Raw genomic sequence first — 9,221 nt, 5'->3', positions numbered from 1 at the left:
CCTTCTGAGATCTTAGCTCTGAGTCATCCTTCCTTTTTCATGAAAGATAGATCCTATTTGCAGCTGAGTAGTAACCCTGCTTCCTGCCAGGAGAATCTGGGGATGCTGAGAGTCTCCTTTTATTTCACACTCTTTCTGTCCCTTACAGTCTCAGTTGGCAGTGCTCCTGCTGATAAAATATTCCCAAGTACCTTGTGGCTTTATGTGGATTTCTGGGGGATCACTCCATTAGACAAAAGGCTCATCCACAGATTTTTTTCCTGAGATAATTCTTTTCTATTTTTGGCTTCAGCTGAGATTGCTGAAGGACACTGCCAATAAGCTTCTTAGAGGTCTTCTGGTTTGATTGAGATCTATGAAGCACACCTTTAACCTCTGGTGATTGAACACCCTGAACTTTTGATCTTTTCAGGGTTGCAGCAAAAGGTTGTATAGCCACACCTACAGTTTTTACTCTGTACACACTTTCAGGAGTAACCTCTTAATTTTAGTATCTTTTGCCATCTCTATAGGCTTAGAATGTCCTAAATCAGCATGTCCTGGTTCCTTTTTGCTTAACAATCTCAATTCAATATCCAAGTTTATTATTTATGAGTTCTGCTTTCTATATAACTGCAGGAAACAATTTTCCTAAACTTCCCACTACTATATAACAAGGATCTCCTTTCCTCCAGTTTCCAGTAACGCGTTCCTCATTCTCTGCTGAGCCCTCACCAGCAGTGTTTTTAGTGTCCACAAGACTAACAGTCTTTTCAAGCAATCTAGGCTTTTTCTATCATGCTCCTCACAATTCTAACAGCCTCAGTTCACTGCCTGCTTCCAAAATCCCTTCCACACTTTTGGGCATTTGTTATGGTGGCACCCTTGGTACCAAAATCTGTATTAGTTTTCGATTGCTGCAAAATAAATGATCACAAACTTAGGAGCTTAAAACAGCATACACTTATTACCTCACAATTTCTGTACATGAGAAGTCCAGGCAGGCTCAAGTTGGTTCCAGGAATTCAAGGCTTAACTCAAGATGTCGAGTTGGCTGTGTTTTCATCTGGAGTTCAAAGTTCTCCTCCAGCCTCCTTCTTGTTATTGGCAGAATGCAGTGCCTTGCACCTATAGGACTAAGATCCCCATTTCTTTGTTGGCAGTTGGCCAGGAGTCACTCTCAGCTCCTTGCAGCCACTCTCTAATCCTTGAACACGGCCCTGTCCAACTCCAAAGGCAACAATCGTGTATTAAATCCTTTTCTACTTCAATCTTTTTGTATCAAAAAAAAAAAGAAAAGATTCTACCTTAAAATTATCACCTATGGTTGGGTTTAGTTCTACTGTGAGGCTTCAACTGTGATGTTTCATTTCTATTTAGTGTATAATTTGTGGACTTTACTTCTAATGTAACCTCCCCACGTGAACTTTTCAATAATCATTTCTGCCTTGGCCTGAGAACATACCTTGATTAAAATACGTTCTTCTCTCCAACCTCTTACTCTTGTTATCAAATAACAGCACCTTGTTCCTCTTGAATTTCAGGAACTGTGTGAGAATTTCCTTTATGTAAACTGTGTACCTATCTGAAAGTCTTGCTTTTATCTTATCAATTACAGATTATAGACTGAATGCCAGGTACGTACTTATGCAACATTTCTAAATTATTCTGGAAGCAAATAATGAATGTACACAAACAAATACAAGTAAAAAATAAAATATTCTTTATTCACTTTAGTTGGAAGTTAGCCAAATTAAACTACCATGTATTATAATAGTTGTTAACATTACAAAGGTTATGTTAAATAAGAAATATTTCTCAATATCTTGAGAAGATATTGCTGATGTCAGTTACTAAGTGTGAAGTTATTTTTGAAAAATATTCGTGTTGATGTATCTTTTAACACACACCAGTTAATTGTTTAATAATTAACTAAAACTAAGCAAAGACTGATACTAAGCAAAAATTCTACTTCACTTTCCTGTTTGAGGGAACTTCCTTCAACCACCAATGACTAAAGAAGATAAAATTAAGTTGCTTTTAACATTTTTAGAGTAAAAGAAGTTAGAGATAGAATGACAAGTTGATTAAAATAAGAACATCTCTATAGAACTAGAAAAGAAAATATTGTCTTTTGTTATGTATTAATTTATATAAGTGATATTCCATTCAAACTCAAACAAATTATCAGTCTCTGTTCAACAATAATATTCACGTTTTCTGAGCTTTAACTCCTCAAAGTCCTGTTGAGTAAAAGCATAATTTTTTATAAATACAAAACCTAACACTGAGAAAAATGTCAGTGCAGATGGACATACTTTAAAAAATTTTTTTGACTGTATTCCTGTTTATTCCTGTTAGGTGGCACACTGAATTTAGGGGAAGATGTTTAAATCAGAATTTCTTAGTTTCTTAATCTGGAGTCCTAGGACATAGAAGGGTATCATTCCTTTAAAATTAACACAGACTTTGTGTATGTGTACATTTTTTTTCTTCTGGTGGAGAGTTTATGTCATTTGTCAAATTCTTAAAGATTTCTATTTGTCATACTTAAAGAAACAGGACCATCCCATCAACAGGTAGAGTCTTTCCCCCGTCTTGAATCAGTCCTTGTGAATTTCTTTGACCTATAAAATTTGGCACAAGGGATGCTGGGTGAGTTCCAGAGCAAGGCCTCAGAGGCTTTCCAGATTCTGCCTTAGCTGTCACTGTACTCCAAGGCCACCTTGCTATGAAGAAGCCTGGGGAGAAGGCCACCTCATTCTTTGCAGCCAAAGATTGATGACCGAAACATGGGAGTGAATTCAGTTGAATGCACCTAAATGAGGGAGCCCAGGGCAGACCAGCACAGGAACCACCCAGCTGATCCAGAGAACTGTGAGAAATAATAAATTAGTGTGGTTTTAAGCCACCTTTTAGGTTAGGGTATGTGATGTAGCATGTGATGTTAGGTAAAAATCTAACACTCCACAAAAAACTGGTTGAGAGACAAAAAGCAAGTTCACCTTGAAATACTTTTCCCTTTACTACAGAGCCTTTTGGACAAGTGTGTTAAAAAGGGGGACTATTTATCAACATTTGATGCATTTCTCTTCTGCTCTCTAAGTCAAAAGGACTTAACATTGAGTTTCAGAAAAATGTATTATTTTACAATATATTGTAATAAAAATATATTTAATGGGAAATGGAAACCACCCTACTGCCCATATTGGAAATAAATAATGGAGTAGATTATGGTCAGAAATCACTTGTTCTCAACAATGGCCCTCTTTTTTCCTTCTTTCCTTCCTTCCTTCCTTTGCAAAATATATATATATATATATTTTAAAAATAAATTTTTATTAAGTAAAAATTATGTATAGATTTTGTTTCCTTTGAAGAAGTCAAAGTTTCCAGGATTATTTTATCAATACAAGAGTTCACGGGCCTAAATTCACATTCAGCTTCTCAGGGTTAGGTAGCCACTTTTGCAGGTAATATTTGCTCTGCCCTATTATTCCCTGATTTCTCTTTTTTCTTGAGTTTTCCTCCTTGGCACAGAGAAGTAAGAAATCCTGTGGGGGTAAAATTGATCTATGCCAATGTAGGAAATAGAGCCCAAATCTAGGAAATCTTATTCTCTAGATTGAGAAGCAAAAGGGTTACCTGCCTCAGCAGATCGCACACCGCGATACGCCTATTACATTGACGGGCAATTGCTTTCTTTAAGGGTCTAGTAAGCTTACCTTATTATTTTTCTTCAGCCCATATTCTTACAACATTGTCAGTGGAATTTCTTGACCTTCTTTATGCAAACATATAGAATCTCCAATTTGAACTTTTAAAAGCTCTCTCAGGGGAGAATTCTCCCTCTGAGAAATTGATCACTTTACACTCACTGTGTCTTGACTCAAAAATAATTATATATTTAGATCATTTATTCTATATCTTCTTTGACCTGTTTATTCCCTGTCTGAATGAATGCATATAATATGAATTGAAATGTGGTCTTACTTAAATAGAAGGTGATCTCAATTCACTTGTCACTGATGGTTTACAGATAAATGACGCTGCTGTTCAATCCATGATTTATTCAATTGTCATGTGACATTAAAATGCTTAGTTTTCCACACGCATTTTCATTAAAATAAAATTTTAAAAAATCTTTCAGTTATCAACTCACCACCTGTTTTTATATTAGATTTTCATTGTTAATGTCTTTATTGATTTATTATCAGTGTAAGAGAAATATTATAATTTTAAGACAAATTCAAGTAAAATTTCCTCCCTAAGGTTCAGAATGTTAAAATAAATAAAACAGAACTACTTGGTGAATATTAAGTTGAAGGGAAATAATCTGATGCCAATAAAATGAAAGAAATTATTGACTTTCTCATGTCAATTTTTTTCCTAGGATTTAAAAAGAATCTTGATATTTTATTATAAACTTCTAGTCTTCTATCATTTTTCTTAATAGGTGACATCCTTCCTAGCTTTATTGAACTTCTTCCCCGGTATGCACTGCATAATGAGCCATTTCGATAATGACATGCATATACCAAAATAGTGTGTTTCCTTAGCCTTCTGCTATTTTTCTTTGACAATCCCCAGCCCTGGTTTGCCCTCCTTGTCTGCTTCCTTCATTCTTGCTCCAAGGATGCTGAGCATTCCTAGAGAAAGTCACAAAGCTATTCAGATATTGCTAAGTGTCTTCACAATGAACTGTCTCTACTTTTTACAATAGAACCCTGATTTTTTTTCAGGGCAGCAATGTGTCTAGCTAATACAATTTATTTCCCAGCCTACTTTCTGTAGTTCTGGTAAATTAGATGTGTGCTGAGAATGACTGGGAAAGTTTTACTTTCCTGATACAGGTGCCACCCATTTCTTATTCCCTAATTCTTCCCTCATCTTCTTCCTGGCCCCAGTGGATATGAGAAGCTGGAGGTAGAATGCCATCTTGAGACTATGCAGGGTCACCAACTGTCCTGGTTTACCAGGGACTAAGGAGGTGTCTCAGTGTGTTACTTTCAGTTTTAAAACCAGGACAAGTTGGTCATCCTACCATGAGCTGACAATGAAGTGAAAGATACTTAGGATGGCAGAGAGAAAGATGAAGGGGGCTTCCCGAGTTCTGTTGAGCTACTATCTAAGCCATGCCTTCAGGCTTTTTATTACACAAGAGAAACAAGCCCTTATGTATTAAACCATTGGATGTGGGTTCTGTTACACGTGCTCAAACACAATCTCTAACTGCACTCACTACCTTCATACAATCTGGTCCGTTTGAAGTGGACCATAGTCCATTTGAATGGTGTAACCTGCAGTTGTGCAGTGAACAGCCTATGCAGCTGTATGTGGTGACCCTTACCCAAACTAGACTCCCCTAAAGCCATGAACCTCCTAACGTTTCAACCATGATTTGACCTTACAGACAATGCTGTTTTTCAGATACACTCCTTCTCAAAATATCTCCAAACCATTTCCCTTTCTTTCTTCCATGTGAACTCTTAGAAAAAAGGATTACTTCTCCTTCTCAAAGTGTACCTCTCCCAGGATAAAGTTGGTCACTTCTCTTCCCACCTCCTCTGGGCTCTCAGTTCACCTGATTTGATTGAAAAATATTCAGTTCTATTATCCTTTTTTGATTATAACAACCAATTTGATGAGATTCTCACAGCAAGGTATGATCCTTGAGTAAACCAGTTTGTCCCCATGTTAGATATTCTAGTATTAAAAGTAACATTTTGATTTTTAATGAGTTTGTTCACCCAAAATTTAGATCTATCTTTTATCTGCATAAGTTTCTTAATTATGTGTTCTTAGCAAAATATAGAATCCCCTAAGAAAAAAGAAACAGAAATGAAACAGAACCTTTTTATTACTTAAGGCTAATGCTAAACCAAAATGTTTTATTCTTTTTAAATTTTGAAGTAGTCAATCTCTAGGCATTCAGAAATTAAATCAACATTATTGAGATTTTGTGCTTCTGATTTAGATTACCCCCTGACACACCATCCCAGTTATATATAAAACTATGTTGGCAAATTGAGAGGGCAGCTTCTGATTCTCATTTATTTTAAGGCACTTTGCTAGAACCAGATGTTTTTTGTTTGAAAATATCATATGGCTGTCTGGCAGGCTAGAATCAGAGATGTTCTTGTTGAGTAAAGGTTTCTAATATGATAAGAAATATGCAGTGGGGAGAAAAGAAACTTGGAAATGAATATAAATTCTCATTCAGTCTATAAAATTTTTAAAAGTTCACTTCTGTCTCATTTCTCTAGTTCTCAAATGGATAGAAAACTAGGATGGTATAAATAATGTTTCAGTTCTTCAGAACTATTTCAATTGCCCAAAAGACTAGATGAAGAGAGAGACAGAGAAATAACGTAATAATTGCAGAACACTGGGATATTTCTTATTTCCATCAGGTAGTGTTTTAGTTATTTATTACTATATAACAAATGACTCCACAACTTAGAGGCTTAAAATAGCAATCATTTTGACATCTCTTATGGTTCTGTGGTTCGATCGGGCTCAGCTGGACAATGTTGCCAGTGGGCTCACCTGGGGTTCTTCGTGAGGTTGCAGTTAGTGGTAGCTGGGGCTGGAGTCATCAGGAGGCCCAACTAAGATGCTGGGCTGGCTGGACCTCTCCACGTCTCCATCTGACCTCAAGTCTTCTCCATGTAGCCTTCTTGTGTGGTCTCTCCGCATGGTCTCTTCAGCAGAGTAGCCAGACTTCTTCAATAGTGATTCCCAAAGTTGAGCATTCCAAGACGGGACACAGAAGCTGTCAGTCCTCTTCAGATCTAGGTCTGGAGTGAATATAATAACATCACTTCTGCCACACTCCATTGGTTAATGCAAGTCACAGGTCAGACCAGGTACAGTGGTGAGACAACTGCTTAAGTGTGTAAATTTCATCAGGTATGGTTCCTTGGGGGTGTCTCTGTCCTACCTACTCCGGACTGGTCGCATTAACAGTTGGAAGAAAGGCATAAAAACATTGCTTCCTTTTTCAGGAGCATGGAGATCTATACATGTGCCTTTCAGAAAATAATTTGGGATGGTATTTTCAGTATGGTTCTAGAATAGCGATCATCTCTGAAAGGGTGTTTGCTGTGTTCCATGGTTAAAAGACTTGGCAGATGGCGGACCTCAAACAATTCAGTTCCAGACTTGGGATTTTAGTCACATTTTTCAGTCAGAAGAATTTTTAAAAACAGAGAGGGCTTACTCACAATTAAATGAACACGTAAGGGACGAGCTAAAGGAATGATCACATTTTAGGCTAACTGAAGAGTGCTAATAAGAAATATAGGCACCCAGATAAAACTGACTATTAAGGAAATTATCAATTACCTTTTGGAGGTCATTTGACATCTAGCCTAATGGAGAAAAAATAAAACAAACGAGCTTTCTGAGGAGTTAACTGCCCTGCCATGGGCCTCTTGGCGCTGCTATATTGTACAACTGTCTCTGCCTGCACCATCACCATTAATATAAACGAGTTCCCTGGCAACGTGTGTGGGATGGGAAGCGTGGGATTCCCAGGAGCCTCTGTGACCTTAGAAAAATGCCTTCCAAGATGAGTTACTCCCACAGACACTTCGTTCAGCTTATTTTTATGCTTTCTAGTATATAATACTTATCTTCCAAATTAATACAAACCTATCTCCCAGAGCTTGCTAATACCAAGGCAGGTTGACCTAGTGAGTAACAGACCTGGAAAAAGACAAAATAAGGAATGCTTCTAGAAGAGCAGAGAGACTGAGGGCAATAATATCTCTCATTTCTCTGGGAACCTATCAAGTTAATAACTATGTACAGCAAATCAAGAGATTAATTATATTAATATTTCACTGTAATTTGGTCAAAGAAGACATAGTGGACATAATAAAGTTATGCAAGTCTACTTTGATCAATGACATTTAGCACTAGTTTCATGTTACTATAATTATATCTAATTATTGCTATTTTTTTACATATAACCATGTGACCTAGGAGTCAGGAAGGTAATATTGCTAAATCAGTTTCGGCTGTCCTCAGATGTTTAAAATGAGGTTCAGAGACTACTTCATGAATGACCTTTACTAGGATGAAAGATTTGATAAACGGATATGGCGACTCTGTGGTTGGGTATGGGCTTATAGAAGAAAAAGTAGGAAAATGCAATTATAAGGATCCATTGGAGGGACATATTTTAGAGGATCCTAATCTGCTTCTTTAAATTCCTTGCTGTATTTGAGAGGTGGACTAGAAGACGAATTCCGGATTCATTCTGTCATGTGTACCGTAGGTGTAATTTTGGAGTCTATTGAGAGTTTTTGTTCTAAAAGCTTGTAGGATACGGTGGAGCCTTGCGAGCAGCTACTCAATAACCACAGCTCGTGTGTCTGAATTCCCCTTGGCTGGAAATTCTGCAAAATAGATCTTATTTTGGAGTTTGTTTAATTCTTTGAAGGAAAGGCCCTATACCTTACACATTTTGTAAGTAAAAAACTCTTTTTAGGCTTGTCTTCAAGAACAGGAACAAATACAGCTGGCAACAGTAATTTTAACATGTAAGGTTTAAATAAGCATTCTTTTCAAAAGGGTATTTAAGAGGGCAGCCACAGCTGGATGTTCCTATCATTATGCTTACTCTGTCAATCAAAGGCTTTCTATAGTCTAGGACCACATCAAGTCCAATTAACATAACTAACATAACTTGTGCATGTCTGTGTAAACCAAGCACTGTTAATATTAGTAGTATTAAAATAATCTGGAATAGGTTTAGTAGACCTTCCTTCATATTTATTTCCAGCTTCTACCGTGGTCGTGTTTAATAGTGTGTGAGATACATTAGCAATGAACAGAGTTCTTTAAATTTGCGGGGAAATCTGAAAGACTGCCAGCAATAACTCTTTTCTGGACTCTTTCCAGATGCAAAGTAACTAACCCCTTCCTCTCAAGGATGGTGTGCAGGATACTAGCTGAAAAAACAAAATTCAGCTTGATATGAGAGGCTAGGCATAGCCAACTCCTGGTCTTGGTAGTATTCAGTGAAACTTTCAAGCTTTCAACCTGATCCTACCAGGTACTTGGTGTGCCAATCAGGTGTGCCCTGGCCTGCTGCTGCTGCCTTTGACATGCATGAACTCACCAGGCTGCCACTTCTGAGAATCAGTGGCAAACGCGGAAAATGAAAGGTAAGGTATATCTGAAATACATGAAACAGAGGCTGAGTCACCCTGTAATAGAGCGTATATCAAGTA

Source organism: Eschrichtius robustus, chromosome 4 (assembly GCF_028021215.1).
Source record: "Eschrichtius robustus isolate mEscRob2 chromosome 4, mEscRob2.pri, whole genome shotgun sequence".
NCBI lineage: Eukaryota > Metazoa > Chordata > Mammalia > Artiodactyla > Eschrichtiidae > Eschrichtius > Eschrichtius robustus.
Note: the sequence above shows the minus strand (reverse complement) of the source record.